Genomic DNA, 18932 nt, shown 5'->3' with positions numbered 1-18932 from the left:
CTCAAATATCCACCACAAAAGAACAACTGTGTAGCTCTAGCTCTGCTGCTCATCATGGAACATTCCTTGACAGTGAGGTGGTGCCTTCCTCTGAGCTATAACAAGGTGCCATAATAACTAAGTGAAGTGGATGAGAGCCTTTTGCGAGCCAACAAAATCCAGATTCATACCCTGGTGATGCAGCTTTGCAGAGACAAACCTTTAGTGATGTATCAAGTGCGCCAGGAAGTGAGAGAACAAAATCTGGAAATAAGAGCAGGGTTCACAAAGATAATAAGGACAAAATGATAAGGTCAGGGCAAAAGGCAGAGTTTCCTTAAGAGATCTGTGAGGCATTTGAGAAGGGAGGGGGCAGAAGCCCTCCATAGACCCCTGTAATGGAGTCTCTTTGAGAAAGAAGACATGAAAATGCTGAGTGAATTTCAACACGAGACCATGAGTTTTCTGAAATCTCACCAATATGTTCTTTAAGAGCTCAGACTTTTGAATTTTAGAACAGAAAGGCTTTATATGTTTCTGTCCAGCCCTTAACTACACATTCAAAGGGATGTATTATGCATTAAGAATTTAAATGAATCAGCCAGGTGAGGCTTGCATGAGCTGGAAGTCCTCCACATGAGCAGGTGGACCACTGTGCCTCAGCTCCCACTGGTGGGTACGATACCAGATGATGGACCCAGGTAGTCAGATAGCACAGGATTCCAAGAAGCACTTGATATACTCTCATGAAAAATAAGATACATCAAGGAAATTCAGTTTGTATCCTTCAATCTGGCCCAGTCCCTTATTTTACTCAGTAAGATACAAAAGATCAGAAAAATAATCATATTGTCACCTCCATGTTTAATATCAGCACCCAGTCTAGAATGCAGTCTCTTGAGTCTTAGTTAAGTACTTTGCAGGCATGATTATGACATTCAGAGAGGTTGTTTGCAAACGAAGGAAGCTGGGAGGAAGAATTTCAAGTTAAATTATTTGTTAAACTGGAGTAAATTGCTCTTGAAAAATTCTCAAGTACCTTCCTAAATCTGAACCTATTTCAATTTTCTTCACAAAATAAGTGAATAATAAGTGATATGTAAGAGGGTTTTTATTACACGTGCTGATTGAAAAATTATTTTACTAGAACGTATCAGGAAAACACACTACTTCAGAATCTAAACATAAAGTTGCTGGTACAACAAATGTTTACAATCTCCTAGTTGGTGACATTTTACTTAAATAAAATAAGTCCATGGCTTAGAAAAAATAGTGTTTCATGACAAATATGGTTTAGAAATAGTAAGGAAGAGTTGTATGTTTTTCCTTTTGATAACTTTCTTTTTTTTCTTTCTAAAATTTTTTGTTTCAATTAGTTATACATGACAGTAGAATGTATTTCTGAACTTTGATAGATCATACATAGATGGGATATAATTTCTCACTTTTCTGAGTGTACATGTTGCAGAATCATATTGGTCATGTAGTCACATTTATGCATACAGTAATAATGTCTGTTTCATTATACTATCTTTTCTATCCCTATATCCCCTCCCATCCCCTCCCATCACTTCCCTCTACCTAATCTAAGGTAACACTATTCTTCCCTAGTGTCCCCCCATCCTGCCTTATTGTGAATTAGCATCCACATATTAGAGAAAACATTTGACCTTTGGTTTTGTGGAATTGGCTTATTTTGCTTAGCATGATATTCTCTAACTCCAACCATTTACTAGCAAATGCCATAATTTCATCTTCTTTAAAGCTGAATAATATTCCATTGAGTATATATACCACATTTTCTTTATCCGTTCATCTATTGGGGGACACCTAAGTTGGTTTCATAGTCCAACTATTGTGAATTGAGCTGCTATAAACATTGATGTGGCTGCGTGGAGAAATGCAAATCAAAACTACTCTAAGATTTTATCTCACTCCTGTCAGAATGGCAATCATCAAGAATACAGGCAACAATAATTGTTGGTGAGGATGTGATGGAAAAAGGCACACTCATACGTTGATGGTGGGACTGCAAATTGGTGCAACCACTATGGAAAGCAATATGGAGATTCCTCAAAAAACTGGGAATGGAACCACCTTGATAACTTTCTTAATAATTCTTCTCCTAAAAAATTACTGATTCAAAAACTCTCAAGTATTACATTGTCCAATTTTCACTCTGAGGGTGTATGTGTATGTGAAAAGAATCTTAACTAATACCTTTTATATCTCCATTTATTCTCTTTACCCAAACACTGTTTATAGTATTCAGGTTTGCTGATAAAAGAAAAAAACGAGAGACAAGATAGAAATGTTTATGGGCACAGCAAATCAATCGATGGTTAACTTTTTACAAATAGATTGCCTATTCCTATTTACTTTGATCATGATTGTGTTATTTGACAGCACAAAAAAGTAAAGAGCACTTTTGTTTTCTTTTTTAATGATGTTTAGTGTTGGGGAAGAGCAGGCATCCTGTGAGTTTCTAGCATTTGGAAGTTTAAGATCACTATGTTGCTAAATCCATTGCCATTATAATAATCCTTTCATGATCCCACCACTTCAGGAGATACAGCAGCTATAGAAGTGTAAGCACAATCTCTGTTCTCAAGGTGATAGGAGTAAGATAGACTCACAAAGTGGAAGAATTGATGTTTGCTAAAAGCCAGGACTGTTTTTCCAAAAAGGTGATCAATATTACTTTGCAGTAAAGCAAGGTCCTCAGGAAGATTGAGAAACCTATAATGCTGGAAAACTATTCAAGAACCACACCCATAGACAATCGTGTGTCTGCAAATAGTTGAAAGGTTCAGTTTTGCTCACAATAAAGCAATAGGACTAGATAAGTTGTAGTGGTGACTTGTGGCTTTATGTTTTAATGTAATTTTGATATGAATAAATATTTGAGCTGAAGTGGATACATGGCAATTAGTATATAAAACATAGTGTGGGACTGAGGATGTAGGGAACTTGCCTAACATACACAAGGCCCTGGATTTGATTTTTTTTTTTTTGTCAAAAAGAAAGTTGCTAAAATTCAGTAGTAATCAAGGAAGGACAAAATAAGAGATGATGTTTTCCACCCAAATGATTAGAAAGATATCCATATAATAATAAAAATATTGGGGCAGAAGTATAGGGAACGCATATGTTCTACATTGTTGGCAGAAATCTCAATTTGGTGAACCATTTTTTGGATGAAAATTTGGCAATATTTGAAGTTTAAAATTTATGATCAAACAATTTTATTTCTCAGAATCAGATGAAGGATACAAAAAGGGGTCATTGATACATTTCCCATGATAACGAATCTGAGTACCACATAAGTGTCTCTCAGTGGGAGCAAATTAAGTAACTTATGGCATAACTGTCTTGTGGAGTCTCTGCAGCCACTGAAAAAGCTTTAAGTAATCCATATTTTCTCAATAGTAAAACAATAATCTTGTATGTAAAACTGACTCCACAAGGTCTGGCTTAGCAAAGGGCCTGGATGTTGATGGTCAGGAGACACCTTAGCTTTGTCTGAAATGTTTAAATGTTTCACAATGACATATGTTATCAAATTAAAACTAAATATAGATTTTAAATTAATAATTGGAGAAGAAGACATTAGTAAAAGATGGAGAACTATTCCAGTATTTTCCAATCTAACAGAAATATAGAAGGTTGATAAAGTACTATTTTATTGAAGAGCTACACCTGGAAAGAATGTTGAATTCATCTGATCTAATACTCAACAGAAGAGAAAAATATATCCACTCATTGACTCATCCCTTCTTTCATGAATTCAATGTGTATTTATTCAACACCAGCTGTGTCCCAGCCCCTGTGCATACAAAGGTGACCATGATGACTGCAGCCATCAGGCAGTTTACAGAGAGGTCATAACAGGAAAAGAGACAGAGACAGATCAGAATCTATTGAGAATAATTCCTATGAAAACTAATAATACATAGCTAGTCACTCTCTTTACTGGAGAGCACAGAAATTCAGAATTAGGAAGCCAAGATTTTAGGATGATTTTTCAGTACCCCCTATGCAAGTCACTCAGTATCTTCTACATTCAGTTATAAACTATGAGGATGGGCCTGGAGTTGGAATTATTTCTGAGTTTCTTACCTATTCATCTGTTTTTAAGTGATGAGGAGTCAATAAGAGGAGGTTTGATAGATCTGGAGAAAAGGGAATCCTTGTAAACTGTTGGTGGGAGTATAAATTTGTATTACTATTATGCAAAACAGTAGGAGTGTTCCTTTAATTAATAATAGAGCCACCATGTGAGTCAGCAATCTCAAAAGTGGGTCAATAACCAAATAACATCATTAGGTCAAAGAGATATCTGCATTCCCCTGTTTATTGTCCCACTATTCACAATAATCAATATATGGAGCTAAGTGTCCATCAATGGAAGAAGCTAAGTGTCCATCAATGGATGAAAGGATAAATTAATTTTTATATGTTATACATATAATATATATACATACACATAGATATAATTTTTTAAGTAGCATTTACCTATTGTTATTGTTTGTATTTGAGGTATTCCCCCAAAGCTCCTGTGTCATGAAGAAGGTAAATGATTAGATTATGAGGGCTATGATATAATCTGTCATCCTAATTTGAATAGGTAAAGAGAGTAGTTACTGTCGACAGGTGGGATATGGCTGGAAGAAGCAGGTCACTAGGGGCTTGCCTTTGGGGTTTTATGTATTTTCCCTGGTGCCTCAATCTCTCTCTGCTTCCCAGGCACCGTGAGGTAAGCAGCTTTTCTCCATCACCCCCTTCTGCCATGATACTTTGCCTCTCCTCAGCCCCTGAGCAATGGAGTTGGCCAACTGTGGCTGAACCTCTGAAATGGTAAGCTCAAATAAACTTTTCCTCCTCTAAGTTATGACTAAAAGCTAACACATCTATCAAACCCCCCTACACACACCCGTATGTACACACACAGTAAAATACTATTTGGTTTTATAAAAGAAAATGCTATTATTTGTTGCATGGGTGGACATGGAGGACATTATATTTATTAAGTGAGATGACCCAGGTACAGAAAAGCAAATACCACATAATCTCATTTACATGTGGAATCTGTAGAAGCAGAGAGTAGAAGGATGGTTATCAGGAGTTGGGGATGGAGTGTGGGGAATTAGGGAGATAGTGGTCAAAGGATCCAAAATATCTGATGAACCCAAGGAATAAGTTCAAGAGCTGTCTTATATAACATAATAACTATAGTTATAACCATATATTGCATACTTGGAAAAAAACCTTAAATTTGGAAAAAAAAAAAGTAAAAATGTTTCTCGCTGGCCAGAGAGAGAAGGCTAAGTGGCATTTAACTCACTAAGCAGGAAAATATGGGCTGCACTGAAGAAATTTTTCCATTAAAAAAATGCTTACAACCAAAGAATTCCTTGCTTAAATGTTAAACTGCAATAATCTGGAAAATGTAATTACGCCAACATCTGATACCCAGAGAATGATCAACAGGGTGTGACTAAGAGTGATAAGGGTAAAGGGGATGCAAGGATATAGGTTTCATTTTTCATGTTGGTAGCATAACTGTCATAAGCAAATTTCTATTAGTTTGATATGCCTCATCATTTCAGCACTTGCCTTTATATCTCCTTGTACTGAGGTTTGCATAGAGCCACAAATAAAAATTACAGATATCTATGTTAACACAGAGAGACAGTTCTCCATGTATTTATGTATTTTTCAGTGAATGTTGACAATTAAAAATCCATGTGGCCTGAGACAATCTTGCATTAATAGCACCTCATCAGTTAAGAGAGGAGCTAAGTTTTTAGAATCTTCTTAGCAACCTTGGATTTGTTTCTAATTTTTTTCTATTTGATCCTGTACTACTCCATTGCTGTTTCTAGTAGCACAGTTTCTTTTTCTCCACTTTGGATTTTCTTCTTTTTAATCGAAGTAGATGAAACTGCAACTGATTGGCTTATAAAGGACCATTTGGAGAAAATGTCCTTATCACATGCTACTTAAGCCACAAAGAATGATTTTTAAAGTACGGCTCTAAATGAAGTCAATCAGATTAAAGTTGTCTGTTACTCAATGCCTGCCCAACACTGCTAAGCTGGAAGCAAATTACTTGAGTCATATAAACTGAGGTTTTGGGGTTTTTTTGGGGGGGGACAGGTACCTGAATTGAACTCAGGAGCACTCAACCACTGAGCCACATCCCCAGTTTTGTACTTTATTTAGAGACAGAGTCCCACTGGGTTGCTTAACACCTTGCTTTTGCTGAGGCTGCCTTTGAAATCTCCATCCTCCTATCTCAACCTCCTGAGCCACTGGGATTACAGGCATGCGCCACCATACCCCGCAACTGGGGTGTTTTTTAATTATATATTTTGCTACCCATTTTTGCAATAATGAAATGCTTAGTTGATCTTATGTAATTATAATTCTAATAAGTGGATCTATATTAGTATGAATTGTAGAAGTTCCATGTATGAAGACATAAATTGGGTGTCAACATACTTTATATATGGAGATATGAAAAATTGTGGTATCTATGTTTTAATAAGAATTGTAATGCATTCTGCTGTCATTTCCTTAAGATCAATAAGAAATTTTTAAAAAATTAAAAAATAAGTGAAAGAATTGCTTCTTCCTATAGGATAGTGAGAGAGTGTGTAGGAACTGTTATTTTTTTTTTTTTTTGAGAATTTTAACATTTATTTATTTTTTCTTAGTTCTCGGCGGACACAACATCTTTGTTGGTATGTGGTGCTGCTGAGGATCGAACCCGGGCCGCACGCATGCTAGGCGAGCGCGCTACCGCTTGAGCCACATCCCCAGCCCCGGAACTGTTATTTTTTAAGAACTCTCTAGGCTCCAGATTCTAGGCTACATAGGTATCAATACTATCTCACTTAATCTCACTAATGCATTGTTATTCCTGCTTTTAAACAGGAAAACTGGGATTCCAAGACATCATACCAATCATCATATGTATAGTAGAGCACAGTAGAAACCTCCACAATTTCTGTAATTTTCCCAAAAAAGCATGCAGACTCCTATTTTTAGTCACTGATTTTGCTACTCCAATTAGTACAGTCAACACTTAGCATCCATGAAGGGACTGGTTCCAGAACCTCCACAGTCACCAAAACTTGTGGGTACTCAAGTCCCTTATCTGAAATAGCATAGCCCACTATGTGCATATATGATTATACAACTGGTATAATCCTACATCATGTACAACCAGAAGAATGAAAAGTTATACTCTGTTTATGTACGATGTGTCAAAATGCATTCTATTATCATTTATGACTAATTAGAACAAATAAAAAAATAAAATAGAATAGTCTTTGCAGATAACCTCCACGCATGCTTCCATGCACTTTAATTCATTTCTAGGTTTACTTATGATACCTACCTACTACAATGTAAATGCTATGTGAACAGCTGTTATACTGTATCATTATGGAATGACAAGAAAAAATGTGTATATATTCAGTAGAGATGCAGTATTCTTTTCAATTTTTTTTTCTGTGCTTAGTTGAACACACAGATACAGAACCTGGAAATGTGGAGAGCAGATGTATTCACTTGACTAGCCTATAAGCTACTGTGGCTATAATAGAGGGCGCTCAGGGTACAGGAAGTCTGTGTTCTCTCCTGGGTGCTTTCTTCTCCAGCACTCCCTGGACCTGCTAGATTATTCACACTGAGTCTCATGGCAGGGTGGGCATTACTGCTGTCTGTGCAATTCATATCTTAATAACATCTCCTAATGCCTAGACCTTGGGAAGTAACACAATTATCAGGCTGACTCCCAAACCAAATGCCCATTTAATAATTTATTTTGTGAGATATTTCAAGACTAAAGTTTTGCATCTCCTTTCTGGGAAACAGTCTCATTATTCAAAATTACACATTCACCCAGGAAGGCACTGTTGGACCGAAGAAATATAAATAGGAAAGTTGGGCACATTGAAGGTACGGCTGTTTACTGATGGAGTATGGTGAGGTCTCCTGATAAATTTTTTAATCTTGAGAATCAGAAATGATTTCTAAGACCCAAATCTCTGTCTCATGGATGATTCTACTGACTCATAAAATTCTTATTTTATTTCTCCTCTTTTGGGATTTTTTTAAACCTTCTGGTAACTCCTAATATCCGAGTATTTCTTTGCCAGTGTGTTGTTATTTTTAAGTATTCTATCCTGAAATGTGCAAAACCTACTCAGAGCAGAATATTTGAGTTTCATTATATTTTTAATGTAGTACTTCTTAATCATTTTTTGTTTGTTTCCTGTTCTGAATAGCATTTGAGAATCTGGATACTTCTGATTGAAAGAGCTAGAGACATTTGTGTGACCCTTTTAGTCAAAAAGCCACTAACCAACCCTTATCATAGTTTTTAAGAATTTAAAAGCCTCTTTCTAGTACTTCTTGAACAAAACTCAACTTACCCTAAGTAGCATTGTTACCTGGCTATGCGTGGACGACAGAGGTCAAGCAGAATTGTTTTAAGGACCCTCTTCACCTTCTGTGGATGGCACCACTATTGGACCACAAGAACCCAACAGCATGATTTGACTTGTGGGTTAGAACTCAGCATATTTGGAATTCTGTCAATACCATAAGCCTGGTAAAAGTAAACAGTGTTTTCACACAGTTCCTATGAGGAGAAGCCAGATTCTGATTTAATCATCTTATGACTGCCTATATTTGTCTATTTTAGAGGTGAGACAACTTATAGCAAAAGATTATTTTAAATTGAAGTAAACATTTTCTTAAAATAAACCCCAGGATATTTTAAAGTGCTAGTTTGAAGAATTTTTTAGGGTTCATATAAAAAAATTAAAGAAATGTCATGCAGGTGTTCTTTGAATAATTTTCAAAAATTTGCAATGGGAAGGAAATAGAACTCAGGTGTCAACATCAACCTTAGAAAGTAGAAATTTAAGCACAGGAAAAAATATATGCATATATATTTTTGGTACTGGGAATTGAACCCAGAGGTACTCTATGACTGAACTACATCATCCCCAGCCCCTTTCATTTTTCACTTTGAGATAGGGTCTTGCTAAGATGCCAAGGCTGGCCTCAAACTTGCCATTCTTCTGCCTCACCTTCCTGGGCCACTGAGATTACACACGTTTGCCACCCTGTCGTGCTAACACAGGACCCTACTTCCACCCAGAGGGATTGAACCCAAATTAGCACTGAGCCACATCCCCAGCCCTTATTTATTTGTTTGTTTGTTTGTTTATTTATTTATTTATTTGAGACAGGGTCTCACTAAGTTGCTTAGGGCCTCACTAAGCAGCTGAGGCTGGCTTTGAACTTGTGATCATCCTTCCTCAGCCTCCCAAGCTGCTGGGATTACAGGCATGTACCACTGTGACTAGCAACAGGAAACTTTTAATGTGATTTTTTTTTTCTGTTAAAAAATGACATTATAGTCCAAAAATGAAAGGAAAGGATCTTTTTTAGAGCCAGACAACCAGAACTCAGATCAGTCGTGTGACCATGGGCCTGTGGCTTTGCCACCCGGAATAACTGTCAGCTCTGGTGAAATGCTCCGAAGGGCATGTCTCCAATGAGGTGTGTGTATGAACTCCAGAGTACGGTGCACATGTCTGACCTGTGCCTGCTCGGTGACCCCTTTCAACTGTCGTGCACCTGCCACTTGTTTATTCACTGTTTATTCCCTAGCACCTGGATTGGTACTTGACACTTCCTAAGTGCACAAGAAGTATCTGTCACAGGTAGACAGGCTTCTAGCAATCTGTCGCGGAAATTTGAAAGATGTTATGATGCATGATATATATGCCTGTTCTACTAAATTAAAAACAGAAGAAAAAATTTAAATAAATTAATAAATGAAAAGAAAAGAAAGCCAGATTTGGTGCTAGGACCATCCAGATTTGCACTCACCTAGACAGTTCCAGGTGACCTCTGTGGGGTTCTGTCTCCTGTTAGAAAAGTATGTGATTGAACTGAATGAGACCTAGAGCCCTGTGATTCTCAAAGCCTTTTATCATTCTCAGGTGAGTGGGAACACATTTTGTTCTAGTTAAGGAGGTCAATTTAAATTTACCAGGTATATTTTGAGAAAGTAAGCTTATTGATTCACTTAAGCCTGACTCTTTCAAAACATCTGAAAGTTAAATGCTGGTGAAGATGTAGAGAAGTTCAGGCCCTGATGGGAATATAATCTCATGCAGCTCTTTGGGAAAATAGTCTCATCAAATTTACTGACATTAAATGTGTGCACACTTCTTGATCCAGCAATGTTTCTGCTGGGTTTGTCCCCCACAAATGACTAGGGTACTCAAAAAAAAAAGTGTGTATTGATGTTCATGGCAGTGCTATGACGATTAGCAGACTTGCCATTATATTAATAGCATAGCATCAGATGGAAGATAAAAAGTAATAAATTAAACTCTTGCAGCATTAGGAGCAGAACTTCAAACACAATGTTGAATAGAAAAAGTCATAAATACAAAGGTACTTACACATATTCAAGGCCAAACATTTTCAAAGCTTCTTTGTGTGTGTGTGTGTGTGTGTGTGTGTGTGTGTGTGTGTGTGTAAAAGATGAAACATTAGAAAAAAATTTTAAAGAAAATAAGATGTTTTTCTTACATGACTTTATCTTATTTATTATGTGGTGACGAGGCTTGAACCCAGTGCCTCACACATGCTAGGCAAACAAGCTACGGTTGAGCCACAACCCCAACCCAGAAAATATTTTAAATGTATTATGAAAGTCAACTATGCTAGGAGGTGACCATGGCATTAGGAACAGGAGAAGATAATAGAGGAAAAAAAGTAAAACCAAAGAAAACTAAGCAAAATTGGAGCATTCTATAAATTGACATAAATACAGTGTCATGAGCTGAAGTTTACAGTTATCTTATGTTTGCTTATCTAAAGTCCAGGCATTTAAAATTTTTCAAATATTTAAAAGTTGAAGAAAATGTTAAAAAAATGGTAAAACTACCAACTCTATTTGAGAGCTTTCATGAAGTTCATTTACCATACTCATTTTAGATCCTCCTCATAAGCACTGTCCCTGGCACCTAACAAGTACTCAATAAAAATCTGTGAAATAAAAGTATTTACATTATAAAAGCATAATATTATTACTTGTGGAGCTAAGCCTTAAGTTAAACATAAAATATTTTGAGAGAAATTTTCCTATTAACCTGTTTTGTCCCATCATCCCAGATATGGAACACCTATAAAAACAAACATTGTCATATATAATGTAATTATATTACAAAAAGAGTATAATCATAGTATAATATTAATTAATATAAGAATACATATAAATTCTAGATTATGATTTCTAACCTATTTTAATGCATCAGTGTCAATTATCATTTCCAGCCTATTTTAATTCACCTGTGTCAACTTTGTTAATATATTTCCATTTTGAAAACCTGGGATTTAATGGGTTCAGGACAAATTAATAGGTTTATTAGTTGAACTAAATCTTGAGCATAAGATTCAGTCATAATTAAAACAGCATACTACAGGGACACCGCCACATCAATGTTTATAGCAGCACAATTCACAATAGCTAAATTGTGGAACCAACCTAGATGCCCTTCAGTAGATGAATGGATTTTTTTAAAATGTGGCATATATATACAGTGGAATATTACTCAGCAATAAGAGAATAAAATCATGGCATTTGCAGGTAAATGGATGGAGTTGGAGGAAATAATGCTAAGTGAAGTTAGCCAGTCCCGAAAAACCAAATGCTAAATGTTTTCTCTGATGTAAGGAGGCTGATTCATAGCAGGGTAGGGAAGGGAGCATGGGAGAAATAGAAAAATTCTAGATAGGGCAGAGGGGTGGGAGGGGAAGAGTGGGTGCATGGAATTAGAAATGATGGTGGAATGTGATGGTCATCATTATCCAAAGTACATGTATGAAAACACAAATTTGTGTAAATATACTTTGTATACAATCAGAAAAGAAAAAGAAAAAGAAAAAAAATTAAAAACAGCCAGAAAGAAAAAAAAAAAAAGATTCAGATTCACTGCAACCAGACACCAGTACATTAGTGGCCTTGATTCAGACTATGGGTCACATCTTTCAGAATGGGGATCTAGACCTTTTCTTCCTTTGTATTGTAACTGGAATACAGCAAGGTTTAGGCAAGCAGGTAAACGAATGGTTCTATCTTAAGACTTACCATTCTCACACTTGAAAGAAGAGTGCAGATGATTGAAAAGGGCAAAAATCTACAAAATAATAGCAAGGGTCACACTGCATGCTCCATCATTAACTTTCATTCCTAGCCTTAGAAAGTATCTTTCATATCTTTATTAATAACTGTCAGTAAATATGGTTATTTACCATTGACAACTATATTATTATTAAATTTTCTATTACAATTTTTGATTATTTGTAATTATTGTGAATTTCTTCCAGTGCTGAGTCATACATCAAAGGTGCATCCGGGCAAAATTTAACACTTGTTCCTTCCAATGCAGGAAGTGAGAAATAGACATGCTATTGCACCTCTGCCTCCCCCTGAACCTTAATGATACCCTGTTGAGGAATGTTTTAACAGGGAACCATAGGGTGAGCTAATCTTCACACAATTGGTGCATAATTTGCTATTGGGGAATTTCAAGTTTCAGGAGATGTGTGGGGGTGAGGGGGAGTCTGCGTCTATGGGTCTCCACACCTGCATTCCCTGCACAGTTATAGTCAGTGATCCTAACAGGGTGATTCTGCAAAAAGAAGTACCTTATTTAATAACCCTTATGATCAAGGAGAAAAAAAAATCCCCCAAATGACCTGACACCCTAAGCCAGAAGAAAGAAAAAAAGGCATCAATACATCAATATTTATCTTTTGAATATTCCTCCCTAAAGAAGTTGAAATGAAGCATTAAATGGGTATGTCTGGAAAATTCATATTTCACAATAAACATATAAAGGACTTTTCACTTCAAGAAAAGTCCTACTATTTTGCCTGAAAATCAACTGTGCTGAATATATTTAAATTTTTATGCTCTATATGTGTAATTGTGCTCTATATGTTTAATAAGAATTGTAATGCAAGTCTCTAATCAGATAAATCTTAAGAGAAAAAAATGCTTATGCACTAAGTATTAGGCTCTACTTTAGTCTGAAGACCACTGATAAGAGAATTGAAGCCTGTTCAATATTACCATACAAGTCCCTGGATAGAACTGATTCATTGCCAGCATCTAATTTCTGTAACTTTACAAAATAAGGAGCATCGTGTACTGCAGGAATGCATAATGTCAGGAAAATGTCTTTGTGATTAAATTGCTGGCTGCAAGGTGAGTTTGTCCAAACACTTGGAGGAGGAGGTACTGGATCATTAGATTGAGCAGAATAGACTGTGCGTGGAAATGACCTTCACAAAGAACTTTAGATGATGATCTCCTTAGTTGGAAGGCTCCAAGCAGGAAGAGTTGTTAATTTTAGAAAGATTCAATCAGTGATGCTTTTCAATTCTTCCAGCTGGTTCACACACACTAATTATTTTCTTTTCAAAGCCTTGAATTTTTCTATCAAATGCTTACATAGCAGAATGTGTGCCCTTTGACAGTGAGTGGGGGAATCTCACTTATTGAACCTTCACTGGTCAAATCAGAGTCTCTTTTGATACTTGTTCTGTGCTCGCCAGAGAGCTTAATCAATTCAGAATCTGAATAATTTTAATGATTAAATCAAATGCCAAATGCACACCATACATATCTAGGCTAGAAGTTCTGTTCTACGTGGTTCATTATCGTTCTATGTTATTTCTTTGATTCATTTAAATCCCTTCTGTTGAATTGTAAACCCATTGCTTATCATTCCTCCTGCATAATAACCCCTCATTCATTCAATACATATTTATTCATACACTTTAATATGGCAAATTACTCTCTCCTAAATTTTTTCTGTTATTTAAACTTGCCAGTTTTAGTGGATGTTGGGGTTGGCCACCCAGATATCCCTTAGCACCAAGAGACCCTATTCATCAGCTTGGGGAGCACTGGCAGCTGATGGCTCTTGGCTGTTGCCTTCTGTTGAAAGAGCTGCCTGGCACACATTTGTGGGCAGCCGCCACCCAGTACCAGGCCACTGAGGGAGTGACAAAGGCTCAGACTCTTGACCTCAATTTGGGACAGTTCTGAAAGGCTATCCCAGCTAGAGAGCCCAGCATTTTCCTTCACCCAATCCTTCCTCCCTCACTATGCAGGGGGAGTTTTCCCCTGGGCACATTGCAGTGAAACTCCTCACAAATCCCCATCTCACAGGGAAGCAAACCCAAGATGCAAGGAAGCCACAGAGCATCTCCTGTCAGAGCCATTTTTCACCGAACCTGCATTTTCTTCCTTTATCACAGTAGCCAGAGAAACACTATGCTTTGGATACCAAAATATCCATTGCTTATCAGATGCCAGTCATCAAAAAGGTCACACACACACACACACACACACACACACACACACACACACATACCACAAGCATGCAAGACTCTGATATTCCCCCACAAAATTTTGCAATCTAATTTAAGAAATATGAATGATTCTCTCCACAACCAGCTTAGGCTGAAAGACAGTGATAAGATTAATGTTCTGTGCTAGTTTCTCATTCTTTTTAAATGGACACAAAATCATTACCTGAAAAAATAACTGAATCCTAAACTGGTCCAGCAAAATGTTTCCAAGTGGCTCTTTCTTCAGTGGTCCAGATTTCTCACATGGCACATCAGGCTTTAGATAGGCTTGACCGTAGGGTGTTTAGCCCATCAGCAAAGCAAATATCAATAACTGGAAAACCATTTCACCTGCTAGTCTTTAAGTCTATAATGCAAATGAAATACTCTCTCGGGTCTCAGCTTTTGTGTCTAATACTTCCATTTAGGCTGAGATGGGAGAGAAACTGGAGATCCAAACTGGATCAAACTGGAGGTTCTTGTGAGAAACAGCAGCTTCACCAGGGCCATTCTACCCTGTGTATAACCTATGGTTACCCTGAGTTACAGAAGCAGTTTGCTGATGGCTTTTTGGTTTGGATTGATTGATTGATTGATTGATTGATTTTGGAGAGAGGAAGGGATACTGTGATAAAATGAATAATGATTCCTTCTCTCTGATAGAAAATTAAAGACTCTCTTCTATTTTTACTTAGAAATAATGATTTTCATCCCTGTACCCCAGGAAAAGCAGAGCATTAAATCCTAAGAATATTCTTGTTTTCTTTTTCACTGTTAAATTCAATTTATCAAATATTCGTGGAGTACCTAGTCCATATAAAGATAGTGCCCTACATACTTGGGATACATTAGTCAATAAAACAGGAAAAACGCCTTCCTGAAATTCCTAGCTTTCATTTTCTGTCTTTGCCATCCTACTTTGTGGAAAAGAGAAGAGAGCCCGAGGGAAGGGTCCAGAGGTAACATGTCACAGATTTCCAGTTTTTCTGCATAAGTTTGCTGTGAATTATTCCATCCCACTCTCAACCCATGTGACTTTCCTATTTGCCAGGATTATAAGGTCACTTTTATTTTAACTAGTGAAATGCAACTTTGGGTATAAAATAAGAATGAAAATTCTCAACTCTTCCTCCTCTGAAATTATTGCTGGAAGATGAGGAGCTGAAATGTAGAGGGGGGGAATAACTAACATTCATTAAACATTTAGTATTTCAGCATATTCTCCACATTTTATGAAAGACACTGCATTTAATCTGCACAGTGAATCTGAGAGTTAGATGCTATTTTTATCCCTACTTTATGTATGAGGAAGCTGAGACTTTTTTTTTTTGGTACATGGAATTGAACCCAGGGGTGCTTTACCACTGAGCTACATCCTCAGCCCTTTCTATTTTGAGATGGGGGTCTCTCTAAATTGCTTAGGATCTCACTAAATTGCTGAGACTGGCTTTGCACTTGCCATCCTCCTGCCTCAGCTTCATGAGTTGCTGAGATTACAGAAGGGCACCATGGTGCCCAGTGGAAACTGAGACTTAGAGATAAACTAAGTGAATTTCCAGAGATCACACAAGTAGAAAGTCACAGACTCAGGATGTAACCCAGGACCGCCTGCTTTCCTCCTTTAGCATACCAGGCCGCAGGCACAGACGCATTACAGTTCTGGTCTACCAAATTTATCAGTGTAGCTAGAGCTTGAGAAATGATTTTCCTAATTTGGTTAAGATGTTTTCAGGTTTTCAAACCAATGTGCTTTGAAATGAATCTTGAGCAATAGAGACCTGTGGGCATGAGACATTCAAAAGAAATATTATAAAGATTTTTGCAAGGGTTGAGGTTTCCTTCACAGTGTTTGCCCCAATCTCCCCAGTGTTTTGTGAAAAATATTATAAATTTATCATGGCTTTATATTTTTAAAATCTTGTGTTTCCCCCCACATATTTAAGTATGTTATAAAATTAAAGGCTAAATATCTTTCTCTATGGGAATAAATATTCAATCATAATGGGAAGAGGGCGTACAAAAGGAAAAGACTCAAACAGTACTTTACTTAGATACTCGAATTTGTTAATAGCATGAGTTTGCTACTCTTTAGAAGTTGTAAAATGGATGAATTTTCTGAAGCCAAAGTAGTTGATATTTGTTTCTCATGGGAGATGTACAATATGGAAATATAATGATTTATTTTTATATTTTTAAATATTATTGGTTTATTTTTATATTTTTATTTTATATTTTTGCTTATTCCACAGAGGATTTAGAATGGTGTATAGAACTTGTTTAGATTAAAAAATAAATATATAAAAACAATTCATATCACTGCATGATACATTTTGTATCCTTGTATGCTGTAGAATTACTGACATTAAGCCAATCTTCCTAAAAGGTGGAAGAAAAACATATATATTTTGTCATTCATATTGTGTCCTGAAGGCATAACATATTTTAGTGAAGTAGACTTTCCTGACACTAGGTTTGACAAGGACCTCTTTCCTGTGTCATGCCTGGTCATTTTTATAGCATTCTGACAAAAAAACATAAAAGCAGGTGTCATGGGAAACTGTAATTTTTTTTAAATAAAAACCAAGGACCTAATGACCAAGTTCAACTCTGTATCAATTAGAAAGCATGTGGTCGACATCCACAGCTTGCTGACGGTTCTATCTTAATTTCCAGAGAAAAATGCAGAAAACATAGCCCATTGCCTGGCCCAGCACCTTCCTCATCCTAATAGGCCATAGAACTCTCTTCTGCTTAGACCAAACTGGGCTCAGATCCATTTCAAAGAGGAGCTCCGTGGCCTTCACTAGCACTGATTACAGATGGCAGGAACTGGAACCTGTTTGTCATCATGGACTGTGTATCTCCTAGGGATCGCAGGACACTCGGGTCTTTTGATTATACGCCCTATTTTCTGAGTATGTGTCTAAGGACGTTTTGCAAGGCAAGACTTCAGAGCTTACAATCCATGAAAGGGTCACAGTCAGGAATGCATTGACCTTGGGTGCTGAAAGCACTCAGCCCTGGATATTTCCATCAAGAGTTTTCACAAAAAGTGAACAGTAAGCAGTTCAAAGGCAGACACTGGCTAGATTGCGTGTCCACTGAACTGTGCTGAAGATTAAAGGCCAGGCCAAGCACACTAAAAATCAAAGTGTCCCATCAGCACTTGGAACATCTCCCAGGTGGGCGCCTAACACCCACCTGCACATGGAGAGGGAAAGGCAGAACCTCTGCAGAGCCAATCAAAATATTTCTCAAGTGTCCACTTTGTGCCAGAAAATAAGGATACAGTGTTGACCAGTGTTGCCAGGTTGGCAACATGGATTCCCCTGGTCTTTGACAGGTGGAAAAATCACCATATTAGTTTAGGAAAAGGGAAATGTGTTGGTGATCATAGACACAGATCTCCAGTCATCTTGCTGCCTTAGGACTATAGAAATGCATTTTTTATAAATTTGGTTTAACAAAGTATCCTGGCAGAATTCAAAGAAGAGATTCCTCAGTAATTATAAGTAGATTCATTAACATTAATTTTAAATGTTTTACATTTCCCATAAGATGAAGCCACTAATTGACAACTTTTAGAGATTTAGTGGTTTTTTTAAAATTTTATGGTGGTTAGAAGCATCCCACAACAATGGTGACAGAAATGTGTGGTGACTCCCATCTGGTGGCTCCCATTTCTCCATGAGTTATGAAAAACCTACACTGAGAACAAAAAGGGAAACACTGGAGGTTTGGAGAGCTAACAGAACATCTTAGAAGTTATCATTGTATTTATTCCTCTGTGCAAAAACAGAACATTTCTGTGAGCTACCTAAATTAATCAATTTATTGCTTTAATTTTTACCTTAAAACAAGTATCCAATTTGTACCACACACGTGGAAGTTAGAATTGCATAGATTAGGATAGGACTGTATGTATTTGGATCCAACTCCTTCACTTATTACCTGTGTGGTCTTGGGCAAGTAACTTTACAGTCTGTGCCTCAGTTTCCTCACCTACATCACAGGGTTAATAATAAGTCTCATCTTAGACAGGCATTTTAAATATTAAGTAATTCTATATGTAAATGCTCACAATAGTACCTTGTATTAGTCAGCTTTCCCTTGTTGTAACAGATAATCAACTGAAAAAGAGAAAAAGATTTATTTTAGAGATTTCAGTCCATAGTCAGTTAGTTACTTTGAGCCCTTTTGTAAGGCAGGAGGAAGCTGCCAACCTTATGGCAGCCTGAAATCCAAAGAGAAGAAGAGGCTGGGGTCCCGCCATGCCCTTTCAGGGCACACCCTCAGTGACCTAAAATCTCCCTTTAGGCCCCACCTCCTTAAAGGTTCCACTATCTCCCAATAGCAACAACTGAGGAAGAAGCCTTTAACATGTGGGGAACTTGCCAGATGCAAAGCATAGCATGCCTGATACACAGTAAGCAAGTGCAAGCATCAATGATTTAAGGAACACCAACAGCATAAGTGTCTAGAGCTAAAATGAG

The 18932-nt window shown here is 37.0% G+C and overlaps 1 protein-coding gene across 8 annotated transcripts in view; it reads left to right on the top strand.

The window, feature by feature from the left end:
* Dlgap1 (DLG associated protein 1) overlaps positions 1 to 18932 on the top strand; it is an 878199-nt gene that overhangs the window by 368834 nt on the left and 490433 nt on the right. The window contains exon 4 of one of the 8 annotated variants that reach the window (XM_078030331.1): positions 4726 to 4836. The exons of the other annotated variants lie outside the window; for them this stretch is intronic. The gene's annotated coding sequence lies outside the window, so the exon portion shown is untranslated. The remainder of the gene's footprint in view (positions 1 to 4725; positions 4837 to 18932) is intronic. 8 annotated transcript variants of the gene reach the window in all.

The sequence above is a fragment of the Ictidomys tridecemlineatus genome, chromosome 13, assembly GCF_052094955.1.
Source record: "Ictidomys tridecemlineatus isolate mIctTri1 chromosome 13, mIctTri1.hap1, whole genome shotgun sequence".
Classification (NCBI taxonomy): Eukaryota; Metazoa; Chordata; class Mammalia; order Rodentia; family Sciuridae; genus Ictidomys; species Ictidomys tridecemlineatus.
Note: the sequence above shows the minus strand (reverse complement) of the source record. Positions and strands in the feature narration are given on the sequence as shown.